Raw genomic sequence first — 15,252 nt, forward strand, 5'->3', positions numbered from 1 at the left:
ACTCCCCTGACCTGCACCTCCCCTGGGAGGTGTCCAGAGCTCCTCCAGTGTGGTCCAGACCTCTGCCATCTTGGAAACAGAGGTGCTGCTGGCACACTGGACTGCTCTGAGTGGCCAGTGCCTCCAGGTGACGTCGGAGACTCCTTCTGATAGGCTCCTTCAGGTGTTAGTAGCCTATCCTCTCTCCTAGGTAGCCAAACCCTCTTTTCTGGCTATTTAGGGTCTCTGTCTCTGGGGAAACTTTAGATAACGAATGCAAGAGCTCATCCGAGTTCCTCTGCATCTCTCTCTTCACCTTCTGCCAAGGAATCGACTGCTGACCGCGCTGGAAGCCTGCAAACCTGCAACATAGTAGCAAAGACGACTACTGCAACTCTGTAACGCTGATCCTGCCGCCTTCTCGACTGTTTTCCTGCTTGTGCATGCTGTGGGGGTAGTCTGCCTCCTCTCTGCACCAGAAGCTCCGAAGAAATCTCCCGTGGGTCGACGGAATCTTCCCCCTGCAACCGCAGGCACCAAAAAGCTGCATTACCGGTCCCTTGGGTCTCCTCTCAGCACGACGAGCGAGGTCCCTCGAATCCAGTGACGCTGTCCAAGTGACCCCCACAGTCCAGTGACTCTTCAGTCCAAGTTTGGTGGAGGTAAGTCCTTGCTTCACCTCCCTGTGCTGCATTGCTGGGAACCGCGTCTTTTGCAGCTACTCCGGCCCCTGTGCACTTCCGGCAGAAATCCTTTGTGCACAGCCAAGCCTGGGTCCACGGCACTCTAACCTGCATTGCACGACTTTCTAAGTTGGTCTCCGGCGACGTGGGACTCCTATGTGCGACTTCGGGTGAGCACCGTTTCACACATCCTCATAGTGCCGGTTTCTGGCACTTCTCCGGGTGCTACCTGCTTCAGAGAGGGCTCCTTGTCTTGCTCGACATCCCCTCTCTCTGCTGGTCCAATTTGCGACCTCCTGGTCCCTCCTGGGCTTCAGCAGCGTCCAAAAACGCTAACCGTATGATTTGCAGCTAGCAAGGCTTGTTAGCGTTCTTTCGGCTGGAAAACACTTTTGCACGACTCTCCACGGCGAGAGGGATCCGTCCACCAAAGGGAAAGTCTCTAGCCCTTTTCGTTCCTGCAGAAACCTCAGCTTCTTCTGTCCAGTAGAAGCTTCTTTGCACCCGCAGCTGTCATTTCCTGGGCATTTGCCCATCTCCGACTTGCTTGTGACTTTTGGACTTGGTCCCCTTGTTCCACAGGTACCCTAGATTGGAAATCCACAGTTGTTGCATTGCTGGTTTGTGTCTTTCCTGCATTATTCCTCTAACACGACTTCTTTGTCCTTAGGGGAACTTTAGTGCTCTTTGCACTCACTTTTCAGGGTCTTGGGGAGGGTTATTTTTCTAACTCTCACTATTTTCTAATAGTCCCAGCGACCCTCTACAAGGTCACATAGGTTTGGGGTCCATTCGTGGTTCGCATTCCACTTTTGGAGTATATGGTTTGTGTTGCCCCTATCCCTATGTTTCCCCATTGCATCCTTGTAGGAGGCTGGACTGGCTTGTAGTGAGTACCAAGGGGTACTTGCACCTTGCACCAGGCCCAGTTATCCCTTATTAGTGCATAGGGTGTCTAGCAGCTTAGGCTGATAGATAATGGTAGCTTAGCAGAGCAGCTTAGGCTGAACTAGGAGACGTGTGAAGCTACTACAGTACCACTTAGGGGGTCATTCTGACCCCGGCGGTCTAAGACCACCGGGGCCAGGGTCGGCGGGAGCACCGCCGACAGGCCAGCGGTGCTCCCAAGGGCATTCCGACCGCGGCGGTAAAGCCGCGGTCGGACCGGCAACACTGGCGGGCTCCCGCTAGTGTACCGCCGCCCTTTGGAATCCTCCGCCGAGGGGATTCCGACCCCGCCCGGGAACCGGATGGCGGTAGGGGGGGTCGCGGGGCCCCTGGGGGCCCCTGCAGTGCCCATGCCACTGGCATGGGCACTGCAGGGACCCCCGTAAGAGGGCCCCTACAAGTATTTCACTGTCTTCTTGGCAGACAGTGAAATACGCGACGGGTGCAACAGCACCCGTCGCACCTTCCCACTCCGCCGGCTCGATTACGAGCCGGCATCGTCGTGGGAAGGGAGTTTTTCCCTGGGCTGGCGGGCGGTCTTTTGGCGACCGCCCGCCAGCCCAGGGAAAAACTTAGAATACCCTCCGCGGTCTACTGACCGCGGTGCGGTATTTCGGAGGGGGGAACTCTGGCGGGCGGCCTCCGCCGCCCGCCAGAGTTAGAATGACCCCCTTAGTGTCATATGCACAATATCATAAGAAAACACAATACACAGTTATACTAAAAATAAAGGTACTTTATTTTTATGACAATATGCCAAAGTATCTTAGAGTGTACCCTCAGTGAGAGGATAGGAAATATACACAAGATATATATACACAATAGCAAAAATATGCAGTATAGTCTTAGAAAACAGTGCAAACAATGTATAGTTACTATAGGATGCAATGGGGAAACATAGGGATAGGGGCAACACAAACCATATACTCCAAAAGTGGAATGCGAACCACGAATGGACCCCAAACCTATGTGACCTTGTAGAGGGTCGCTGGGACTATTAGAAAATAGTGAGAGTTAGAAAAATAACCCTCCCCAAGACCCAGAAAAGTGAGTGCAAAGTGCACTAAAGTTCCCCTAAGGACAAAGAAGTCGTGTTAGAGGAATAAAGCAGGAAAGACACAAACCAACAATGCAACAACTGTGGATTTCCAATCTAGGGTACCTGTGGAACAAGGGGACCAAGTCCAAAAGTCACAAGCAAGTCGGAGATGGGCAGATGCCCAGGAAATGCCAGCTGCGTGTGCAAAGAAGCTTCTACTGGACAGAAGAAGCTGAGGTTTCTGCAGGAACGAAAAGGGCTAGAGACTTCCCCTTTGGTGGACGGATCCCCCTCGCCGCGGAGAGTCGTGCAGAAGTGTTTTCCCGCCGAAAGAATGCCAACAAGCCTTGCTAGCTGCAAATCGTGCAGTTAGCGTTTTTGGACGCTGCTGAGGCCCAGGAGGTCGCAAATTGGACCAGCAGAGAGAGGGGACGTCGAGCAAGACAAGGAGCCCTCTCTGAAGCAGGTAGCACCCGGAGAAGTGCCAGAAACAGGCACTACGAGGATGCGTGAAACGGTGCTCACCCGAAGTCGAACAAAGGAGTCCCACATCGCCGGAGACCAACTTAGAAAGTCGTGCAATGCAGGTTAGAGTGCCGTGGACCCAGGCTTGGCTGTGCACAAAGGATTTCCGCCGGAAGTGCACAGGGGCCGGAGTAGCTGCAAAAGTCGCGGTTCCCAGCAATGCAGCCCAGCGAGGTGAGGCAAGGACTTACCTCCACCAAACTTGGGCTGAAGAGTCACTGGACTGTGGGGGTCACTTGGACAGAGTCGCTGGATTCGAGGGACCTCGCTCGTCGTGCTGAGAGGAGACCCAAGGGACCGTTAATGCAGCTTTTTGGTGCCTGCGGTTGCAGGGGGAAGATTCCGTCGACCCACAGGAGATTTCTTCGGAGCTTCTGGTGCAGAGAGGAGGCAGACTACCCCCACAGCATGCACAAGCAGGAAAACAGTCGAGAAGGCGGCAGGATCAGCGTTACAGAGTTGCAGTAGTCGTCTTTGCTACTATGTTGCAGGTTTGCAGGCTTCCAGCGCGGTCAGCAGTCGATTCCTTGGCAGAAGGTGAAGAGAGAGATGCAGAGGAACTCGGATGAGCTCTTGCATTCGTTATCTACAGTTTCCCCAGAGACAGAGACCCTAAATAGCCAGAAAAGAGGGTTTGGCTACCTAGGAGAGAGGATAGGCTAGCAACACCTGAAGGAGCCTATCACAAGGAGTCTCTGACGTCACCTGGTGGCACTGGCCACTCAGAGCAGTCCAGTGTGCCAGCAGCACCTCTGTTTCCAAGATGGCAGAGGTCTGGAGCACACTGGAGGAGCTCTGGACACCTCCCAGGGGAGGTGCAGGTCAGGGGAGTGGTCACTCCCCTTTCCTTTGTCCAGTTTCGTGCCAGAGCAGGGCTAAGGGGTCCCCTGAACCGGTGTAGACTGGCTTATGCAGAATTGGGCACATCTGTGCCCAACAAAGCATTTCCAGAGGCTGGGGGAGGCTACTCCTCCCCTGCCTTCACACCATTTTCCAAAGGGAGAGGGTGTTACACCCTCTCTCAGAGGAAGTTCTTTGTTCTGCCATCCTGGGCCAGGCCTGGCTGGACCCCAGGAGGGCAGATGCCTGTCTGAGGGGTTGGCAGCAGCAGCAGCTGCAGTGAAACCCCAGGAAGGGCAGTTTGGCAGTACCAGGGTCTGTGCTACAGACCACTGGGATCATGGGATTGTGCCAACTATGCCAGGATGGCATAGAGGGGGCAATTCCATGATCATAGACATGTTACATGGCCATATTCGGAGTTACCATTGTGAAGCCACATATAGGTAGTGACCTATATGTAGTGCACGCGTGTAATGGTGTCCCCGCACTCACAAAGTTCAGGGAATTGGCTCTGAACAATGTGGGGGCACCTTGGCTAGTGCCAGGGTGCCCTCACACTAAGTAACTTTGCACCTAACCTTTACCAGGTAAAGGTTAGACATATAGGTGACTTATAAGTTACTTAAGTGCAGTGTAAAATGGCTGTGAAATAACGTGGACGTTATTTCACTCAGGCTGCAGTGGCAGGCCTGTGTAAGAATTGTCAGAGCTCCCTATGGGTGGCAAAAGAAATGCTGCAGCCCCTAGGGATCTCCTGGAACCCCAATACCCTGGGTACCTTAGTACCATATACTAGGGAATTATAAGGGTGTTCCAGTAAGCCAATGTAAATTGGTAAAAATGGTCACTAGCCTGTTAGTGACAATTTGGAAAGAAATGAGAGAGCATAACCACTGAGGTTCTGATTAGCAGAGCCTCAGTGAGACAGTTAGTCACTACAGAGGTAACACATTCAGGCACACTTATGAGCACTGGAGCCCTGGGTTACCAGGGTCCCAGTGACACATACAACTAAAACAACATATATACAGTTAAAAATAGGGGTAACATGCCAGGCAAGATGGTACTTTCCTACACAACCCCCCCCCAAACGAAGGACAATAAGACTAGCCATGACCTGATGAGTCTTCATTGTCTAAGTGGAAATATCTGGAGAGTCCATCTGCATTGGAGTGGCTACTCCCAGGTCTATGTTCCACTGTATAGTCCATTCCCGGTAGGGATACGGACCACCTCAACAATTTAGGATTTTCATCCTTCATTTGTTTTAGCCAAAGTAGAGGTTTGTGGTCTGTCTGAACAATGAAGTGAGTGCCAAACAGGTATGGCCTCAACTTCTTCAGTGCCCAGACCACAGCAAAGGCCTCCCTCTCAATGGCAGACCAACGCTTTTCTCTAGGGGTCAACCTCCTACTAATAAAAGCAACAGGTTGATCCTGGCCCTCAGAATTAAGTTGTGATAGGACTGCCCCTACTCCTAATTCAGATGCATCAGTTTGGACATAGAATTTTTTAGAGTAACAAGGGCTTTTCAGGACAGGTGCAGAGCACATGGCCTGCTTCAGCTCCTCAAAAGCTTTCTGACAGTTTGCTGTCCATAATACCTTTTTAGGCATTTTCTTGGATGTGAGGTCATTAAGAGGGGCTGCAATGGAGCCATAGTTCTTAATGAACCTCCTGTAATACCCAGTGAGGCCTAGGAAGGCTCTCACCTGAGTCTGAGTGGTAGGGGGAACCCAATCAATAATTGTTTGGATTTTCCCCTGAAGTGGTGCAATCTGTTCCCCACCAACAAGGTGTCCCAGATAAACCACCTTACCCTGCCCTATCTGGCACTTTGAAGCCTTGATAGTGAGGCCTGCCTTTTGCAGGGCCTCCAAAACTTTCCATAGGTGGACCAGGTGATCATCCCAGCTGGAGCTAAAGACAGCTATATCGTCCAAATATGCTGCACTGAAAGCTTCCAGCACTTGCAGGACTGTGTTCACCAACCTCTGAAAAGTGGCAGGTGCATTTTTCAAACCAAAAGGCATTACAGTAAACTGGTAATGTCCTCCAATGGTAGAAAATGCAGTCTTAGGTTTAGCATCTTCTGACAATTTGATCTGCCAATACCCTGCAGTCAAGTCAAAAGTGCTTAGATACTTGGCAGATGCCAGTGTATCTATGAGCTCATCTGCCCTGGGTATAGGGTGAGCATCAGTTTTGGTTACCAAGTTGAGACCTCTATAGTCTACACAAAACCGCATTTCCTTCTTTCCATCTTTGGAATGGGGTTTTGGTACCAGTACCACAGGAGAAGCCCATGGACTGTCAGAGTGCTCAACCACTCCTAGTTCTAACATTTTCTGGACCTCTTGCTTTATGCAGTCCCTGACATGGTCAGGCTGCCTATAGATCTTACTTTTGACAGGCAAGCTGTCTCCAGTATCTATAGTGTGCTCACACCAAGAAGTGGTACCTGGCACAGTAGAGAAGAGTTCAGAGAATTGATCTAGGAGATTTATGCAATTATCTTTCTGCTCAGCAGTAAGACAATCAGCCAAAACTACACCTTCCACAAGAGCATCTTGTTCTGTGGAAGAGAAGAGATCAGGTAGAGGATCACTGTCTTCTTCCTGTCCCTCATCAGTTGCCATGAGCAGGGTGAGATCAGCCCTGTCATAGTAGGGTTTCAGGCGGTTGACATGGAGCACCCTAAGGGGACTCCTGGCAGTGCCTAAGTCAACTAAATATGTGACTTCTCCCTTCTTTTCAACAATTGTGTGGGGACCACTCCATTTATCTTGGAGTGCTCTTGGGGCCACAGGCTCCAAGACCCACACTTTCTGCCCTGGTTGGTACTGAACCAAAACAGCCTTCTGATCATGCCATTGCTTCTGGAGCTCTTGGCTGGCCTGAAGGTTTTTACTGGCCTTTTTCATGTACTCAGCCATCCTTGATCTGAGGCCAAGTACATAATCCACAATATCCTGCTTAGGAGCTTTTAAAGGTTATTCCCAACCCTCCTTTACAAGTGTGAGTGGACCCCTAACAGGGTGTCCAAAAAGAAGTTCAAAGGGGCTGAAGCCCACTCCTTTCTGGGGTACCTCCCTGTAGGCAAAAAGGAGGCGGGGTAACAGGATATCCCATCTCCTGCGGAGTTTTTCAGGGAGACCCATAATCATGCCTTTGAGAGTTTTATTAAATCTCTCCACCAGTCCATTTGTTTGTGGATGATAGGGTGTTGTGAACTTGTAAGTTACACCACACTCCTTCCACATGGCCTTTAAGTATGCAGACATGAAATTGCTTCCCCTGTCTGATACTACTTCCTTTGGGAAGCCCACCCTGGAAAATATTCCCAGGAGGGCCTTTGCCACTGCAGGTGCTGTAGTGGTCCTTAAAGGAATAGCTTCAGGATATCTTGTGGCATGGTCCACTACCACCAAGATAAATCTATTGCCTGAAGCAGTAGGAGGTCAAGGGGGCCAACTATGTCAACCCCTACCCTTTCAAAGGGAACCCCAAACACAGGCAGTGGAATAAGGGGTGCCTTTGGGGTGCCACCTGTCTTGCCACTGGCTTGACAGGTTTCACAGGACTTACAAAATTCCTTTGTGTCCTCAGACATCCTAGGCCAATGAAACAATGGAACCAGTCTGTCCCAAGTTTTCATTTGCCCCAGGTGTCCAGCTCGGGAAATGTCATGTGCCAGGGTTAGGAGGAACTTTCTGTACTCCTGAGGAATCACTAATCTCCTGGCAGCTCCAGGTTTAGGATCCCTATGCTCAGTGTACAAGAGGTTGTCCTCCCAGTAAACTCTGTGAGAGTCACTGACATCCCCATTAGCCTGTTTGACAGCTTGCTGTCTGAGACCCTCTAATGTGGGACAGGTTTGCTGTGCCACACTCAGCTCCTCTCTGGCAGGCCCCCCTTCACCCAAAAGCTCAGCAGTGTCTGCTTCCAGCTCCTCTGGTGTAGGTTCTGCACAGGGAAGGAATTCTTCTTCCTCAGAAGTAGAATCCACTGTAGAGGGAGGGATAGTAGGAAGTGGTTTGCTTCTACTAGCCCTAGCTTTAGGGAGCACTTGGTCCATTGTTCCAGGATCCAAGCTTCCCTGTCCTTTTTGCTTTTTGGCCTGAGCCCTTGTCAAAGCAAAAATATGCCCTGGGATGCCCAGCATTGCTGCATGGGCCTCCAACTCCACATCTGACCAAGCTGATGTCTCCAAATCATTCCCTAATAGACAGTCTACAGGTAAATCTGAAGCTACCACAACTTTCTTTGGACCAGTAACCCCCCCCCCAGTTGAGATTTACAACAGCCATGGGGTGGCTAAGTGTGTTGTTGTGAGCATCGGTTGCTTGGTACTGGTGACCAAGTAGGTGTTGTTCAGGGTGGACCAGTTTCTCTATGACCATAGTCACACTGGCATCAGTGTCCCTGTAGGCCTGAACCTCAACACCATTTATTAGGGGTAGCTGCTGTAGGAGGCTGGACTGGCTTGTAGTGAGTACCAAGGGGTACTTGCACCTTGCACCAGGCCCAGTTATCCCTTATTAGTGTATAGGGTGTCTAGCAGCTTAGGCTGATAGATAATGGTAGCTTAGCAGAGCAGCTTAGGCTGAACTAGGAGACGTGTGAAGCTACCACAGTACCACTTAGTGTCATATGCACAATATCATAAGAAAACACAATACACAGTTATACTAAAAATAAAGGTACTTTATTTTTATGACAATATGCCAAAGTATCTTAGAGTGTACCCTCAGTGAGAGGATAGGAAATATACACAAGATATATATACACAATAGCAAAAATATGCAGTATAGTCTTAGAAAACAGTGCAAACAATGTATAGTTACAATAGGCTGCAATGGGGAAACATAGGGATAGGGGCAACACAAACCATATACTCCAAAAGTGGAATGCGAACCACGAATGGACCCCAAACCTATGTGACCTTGTAGAGGGTCGCTGGGACTATTAGAAAATAGTGAGAGTTAGAAAAATAACCCTCCCCAAGACCCTGAAAAGTGAGTGCAAAGTGCACTAAAGTTCCCCTAAGGACAAAAGAGTCGTGTTAGAGGAATAATGCAGGAAAGACACAAACCAGCAATGCAACAACTGTGGATTTCCAATCTAGGGTACCTGTGGAACAAGGGGACCAAGTCCAAAAGTCACAAGCAAGTCGGAGATGGGCAGATGCCCAGGAAATGCCAGCTGCGGGTGCAAAGAAGCTTCGACTGGACAGAAGAAGCTGAGGTTTCTGCAGGAACGAAAAGGGCTAGAGACTTCCCCTTTGGTGGACGGATCCCTCTCGCCTTGGAGAGTCGTGCAGAAGTGTTTTCCCGCCGGAAGGACGCCAACAAGCCTTGCTACACGCAAATCGTGCGTTTGGCGTTTTTGGACGCTGCTGGGGCCCAGGAGGGACCAGGAGGTCGCAAATTGGACATGCCGAGAGAAGGGACGTCGAGCAAGACAAAGAGCCCTCACTGGAGCAGGTAGCACCCGGAGAAGTGCCAGAAACAGGCACTACGAGGATGCGTGAAACGGTGCTCGCCGAAGTTGCACAAAGGAGTCCCCCGTCGCCGGAGACCAACTTAGAAAGTCGTGCAATGCAGGTTAGAGTGCCGTGGACCCAGGCTTGGCTGTGCACGAAGGATTTCCGCCGGAAGTGCACAGGGGCCGGAGTAGCTGCAAAGTCGCGGTTCCCAGCAATGCAGCCCAGCGAGGTGAGGCAAGGACTTACCTCCACCAAACTTGGGCTGAAGAGTCACTGAACAGTGGGGGTCACTTGGACAGCGTCGCTGGATTCGAGGGACCTCGCTCGTCGTGCTGAGAGGAGACCCAAGGGACCGGTAATGCAGCTTTTTGGTGCCTGCGGTTGCAGGGGGAAGATTCCGTCGACCCACGGGAGATTTCTTCGGAGCTTCTGGTGCAGAGAGGAGGCAGACTACCCCCACAGCATGCACAAGCAGGAAAACAGTCGAGAAGGCGGCAGGATCAGCGTTACAGAGTTGCAGTAGTCGTCTTTGCTACTATGTTGCAGGTTTGCAGGCTTCCAGCGCGGTCAGCGGTCGTTTCCTTATCAGAAGGTGAAGAGAGAGATGCAGAGGAACTCGGCTGAGCTCATGCATTCGTTATCTAAAGTTTCCCCAGAGACAGAGACCCTAAATAGCCAGAAAAGAGGGTTTGGCTACCTAGGAGAGAGGATAGGCTACTAACACCTGAAGGAGCCTATCAGCAGGAGTCTCTGACATCACCTGGTGGCACTGGCCACTCAGAGCAGTCCAGTGTGCCAGCAGCACCTCTGTTTCCAAGATGGCAGAGGTCTGGAGCACACTGGAGGAGCTCTGGACACCTCCCAGGGGAGGTGCAGGTCAGGTGAGTGGTCACTCCCCTTTCCTTTGTCCAGTTTCGCGCCAGAGCAGGGGCTAAGGGGTCCCTGAACCGGTGTAGACTGGCTTATGCAGAATTGGGCACCTCTGTGCCCAACAAAGCATTTCCAGAGGCTGGGGGAGGCTACTCCTCCCCTGCCTTCACACCATTTTCCAAAGGGAGAGGGTGTCACACCCTCTCTCAGAGGAAGTTCTTTGTTCTGCCATCCTGGGCCAGGCCTGGCTGGACCCCAGGAGGGCAGCTGCCTGTCTGAGGGGTTGGCAGCAGCAGCAGCTGCAGTGAAACCCCAGGAAGGGCAGTTTGGCAGTACCAGGGTCTGTGCTACAGACCACTGGGATCATGGAATTGTACCAACAATGCCAGGATGGCATAGAGGGGGCAATTCCATGATCATAGACATGTTACATGGCCATATTCGGAGTTACCATGGTGAAGCTACATATAGGTAGTGACCTATATGTAGTGCACGCGTGTAATGGTGTCCCCGCACTCACAAAGTTCAGGGAATTGGCTCTGAACAATGTGGGGGCACCTTGGCTAGTGCCAGGGTGCCCTCACACTAAGTAACTTTGCACCTAACCTTTACCAGGTAAAGGTTAGACATATAGGTGACTTATAAGTTACTTAAGTGCAGTGTAAAATGGCTGTGAAATAACGTGGACGTTATTTCACTCAGGCTGCAGTGGCAGGCCTGTGTAAGAATTGTCAGAGCTCCCTATGGGTGGCAAAAGAAATGCTGCAGCCCATAGGGATCTCCTGGAACCCCAATACCCTGGGTACCTCAGTACCATATACTAGGGAATTATAAGGGTGTTCCAGTAAGCCAATGTAAATTGGTAAAAATGGTCACTAGCCTGTTAGTGACAATTTGAAAGTAATGAGAGAGCATAACCACTGAGGTTCTGGTTAGCAGAGCCTCAGTGAGACAGTTAGGCACCACACAGGGAACATATACATGCACACCTATGAGCACTGGGGCCCTGTGTGACAGGGTCCCAGTGACACATACATATAGGCCACAAACCTATGAGCACTGGGGTCCTGACCAGCAGGATCCCAGTGACACATAACAAACATACTGAAACCATAGTGTTTTCACTATGAGCACTGAGGCCTGGCTATCAGGATCCCAGTGAGACAGTGAAAACAGTGACAAACACCCTGACATACACTCACAAACAGGCCAAAAGTGGGGGTAACAAGGCTAGAAAGAGGCTACCTTCTCACACAACCCCCCCCCCCCCCAAACGAAGGACAATAAGGCTAACCTTGGCCAGTTGAGACTTTATTGTCTAAGTGGTGATAAGTAGAGAGTAGCTCTGCAATAGACTGGTTACTCCCTTTATCATCCACTATATGGTTACTTCCCTGTGGGGATGTAAACCACCCTGTTTGAAGTTTTTTAGCTAAGCAACAATGTGAAGATGTATTTTCAGAGTTTCTATCAGTAAGTTTTAGTTTAGAGCAGTGGGAATTGTCCACTGAACCTATTTGTAGTGATGGAAATGCCAGACAGGGATGCTGTCTCAGAAAAGCCAGAGCTGGGCAAAAACTTTGTCCATATGGCTGGAGGAGAGAACAGGGATGCTGTTTCTCTTGGGTTGGAGCAGGGCAGGGATGCTGTCCTATCAGCTCCACACTAGGGCAGGGATGCTGTCCTAAGTGTTGTGAGGCAGTGCAGAGTTTCTGCACTAAAGTTTCTCTGGGAGGGTTGGAGGGATGCTCCATGTTACCTAAAATGGTGCTCTTTTTCTCACCAATGTTAGTTATCCCACAGAGAGGTACTTCCACCTCAGGGAGTCCAGCTTTGCCAGCTGATGATTCCCTTGGAACAGGTGCCACCCCAGGAGAGGTTTCTCCCACCACAGGAATAGTATCCTGAATGGTAGGGTGGTTAGGGGATACTGTGATACCCTTTTTACCTGTTGATGGAGAGGGATCCTGAGTTTTCAGGCCTTCTCTCCTTTGCTTTTTCATTTCACTTGAAATGAGAGGGAACAATTCCTCAGGGATGCGCAGCATGGCTGCATGGGCATAAAACTCTACATCAGCCCAACCTGAGGCCTCTAGGTCATTACCTAAGAGACAGTCTACAGGTAAGCTAGGTGATACCACCACCTGCTTAGGGCCAGTAACTCCACCCCAACTAAACTGAATTATAGCTAAGGGAAGAAACTTAGTGGAGTTATGGACATCAATAATCTTATACTGTTGTCCAATGATGTGTTGTTCAGGGGGCACTAGGTTTTCAGTCACCAAAGTGAAACTGGCACCTGTGTCCCTGTAGGCCAAGGCCTCAACACCATTTATTGAAACTGTCTGCCTGTACTTATCCATTGTAAGGGGACAAGCAGCCAGTGTGGCAAGGCCAATGCCACTAGGTGTGATAGAAACTGTCTTGGGACTGATTACATCAGTTTCCACTATGGACCCATAAGTGAACCCAACTACACCCTTTGCTTGACTGTTGCCAGCAGTCCCACCACTAGTACCACTACTGCTAGGGGCACTAGAGCTTGATGTATTAGTGGTGGTAGGCTCAGGGGGTTTACCTGGACAGGACTTATCCCCTGGCCTATGGCCTCTGTTTTTACACACAAAGCACCAAGGCTTTTTAATGTGTGCAGGTTGGGAAGAAGAGGAAGAATTTGTTTTATCCCCACCCTCTGAAGAGTGTTTAAGATTTGAAGTGGGATCTTTGGTTTTACCCTTATCCCCATGCTTATCTTGAGATTTTTCACCATCTTTCTTCTTATTGCCATCTTTGTCACCCCCTGTATGAACTTTTCTGTTCACCCTTGTTCTGACCCATTTGTCTGCCTTCTTTCCCAATTCTTGGGGAGAGGTCAGATCAGAGTCTACCAGGTGCTGGTGCAACAAATCAGACACACAATTATTAAGTATATGCTCTCTCAGGATTGTGTTATACAGGCTTTCATAATCAGTAACTTTACTGCCATGTAACCACCCCTCCAAGGCCTTCACTGAATGGTCAATGAAATCCACCCAGTCTTGTGAAGACTCCTTTTTGGTCTCTCTGAACTTTATCCTGTACTGTTCAGTGGTTAAGCCATAACCATCCAGGAGTGCATTCTTAAGAACTTGGAAATTATTAGCATCATTTTCTTTCACAGTAAGGAGCCTATCCCTACCTTTTCCACTAAATGATAGCCATAGGATAGCAGCCCACTGCCTTTGAGGGACATCCTGTACAACACAGGCCCTCTCAAGTGCAGCAAACCACTTGTTAATGTCATCCCCCTCCTTATAAGGGGGAACTATCTTGTGCAGATTCCTGGAATCAGGCTCTTTTGCAGGATGACTATGGGGAATACTGCTGCTGCCACCATGGGTATCTAAACCCAACTTCTGTCTTTCCTTCTCTAATTCAAAAGACTGTCTATCCAAATCCAGCTGTTGCTTTTTAAGCTTCAGTCTGGTTTGTTCCACCCTCAACTTATTGAGTTCCCTCTCTAACAATCTGTCATCAGGGTGGGTGGGAGGGACATTTCTAGATACAGAGGTATGATGGGAATGAACAGAAGGAGACCTGTCCCTTACAGAGGGCACCCTAACAGCTTGGCTACCAGTATAATGTGAGAGCACACCATCAGTATGGTGTGATTCAACCTCTGTACCAACTATGCTAGACTGTCTAGTAATGGGCAGGCTGAGAAGTTTCTTTCCTGAACCTTTTCCTGGGGGAGTCCCTGGATCAGATTGAGAACCATTAGCTACTTTTTCTACAGATTGGGCACTTATGGCCTTATCCTGTACTCTAAGCATATTAATTAACAGTTCTAAGGAAGGATTCTTCCCTACACTCAAACCTCTCTCTATGCAGAGACTCCTTGCTCCTTTCCAGCTAAGGTGATCATATGCAATTTTGGACAGTTCAACATTTTGGCCTGTACCAGACATTTTTAAAGAGAGTTAAAGTGATAGAAAAAGAGAAAAAAGTTTTCAGAACTTTTTGGAAAGACAGAAAAAACTTTTTAAACTTTTAAGAACTTTTTGAAAGTTTAGGAGTACTTTTCAGCACTTAGAAAAGAGTGAAAAGAGGAAATGCAAAACTTTTTGGCTATGTGTATATACACTGACCTTGTTTTGTATATTTTTCTCTTATGAAAAGTACAATGACAAGAGTGGTAAGTAGTCTCAAGCACTTATCCCACCACTGCACAACCAATGTAGGAGGCTGGACTGGCTTGTAGTGAGTACCAAGGGGTACTTGCACCTTGCACCAGGCCCAGTTATCCCTTATTAGTGTATAGGGTGTCTAGCAGCTTAGGCTGATAGATAATGGTAGCTTAGCAGAGCAGCTTAGGCTGAACTAGGAGACGTGTGAAGCTACCACAGTACCACTTAGTGTCATATGCACAATATCATAAGAAAACACAATACACAGTTAAACTAAAAATAAAGGTACTTTATTTTTATGACAATATGCCAAAGTATCTTAGAGTGTACCCTCAGTGAGAGGATAGGAAATATACACAAGATATATATACACAATAGCAAAAATATGCAGTATAGTCTTAGAAAACAGTGCAAACAATGTATAGTTACAATAGGCTGCAATGGGGAAACATAGGGATAGGGGCAACACAAACCATATACTCCAAAAGTGGAATGCGAACCACGAATGGACCCCAAACCTATGTGACCTTGTAGAGGGTCGCTGGGACTATTAGAAAATAGTGAGAGTTAGAAAAATAACCCTCCCCAAGACCCTGAAAAGTGAGTGCAAAGTGCACTAAAGTTCCCCTAAGGACAAAAGAGTCGTGTTAGAGGAATAATGCAGGAAAGACACAAACCAGCAATGCAACAACTGTGGATTTCCAATCTAGG

Source organism: Pleurodeles waltl, chromosome 3_1 (assembly GCF_031143425.1).
Source record: "Pleurodeles waltl isolate 20211129_DDA chromosome 3_1, aPleWal1.hap1.20221129, whole genome shotgun sequence".
Taxonomy (NCBI): domain Eukaryota; kingdom Metazoa; phylum Chordata; class Amphibia; order Caudata; family Salamandridae; genus Pleurodeles; species Pleurodeles waltl.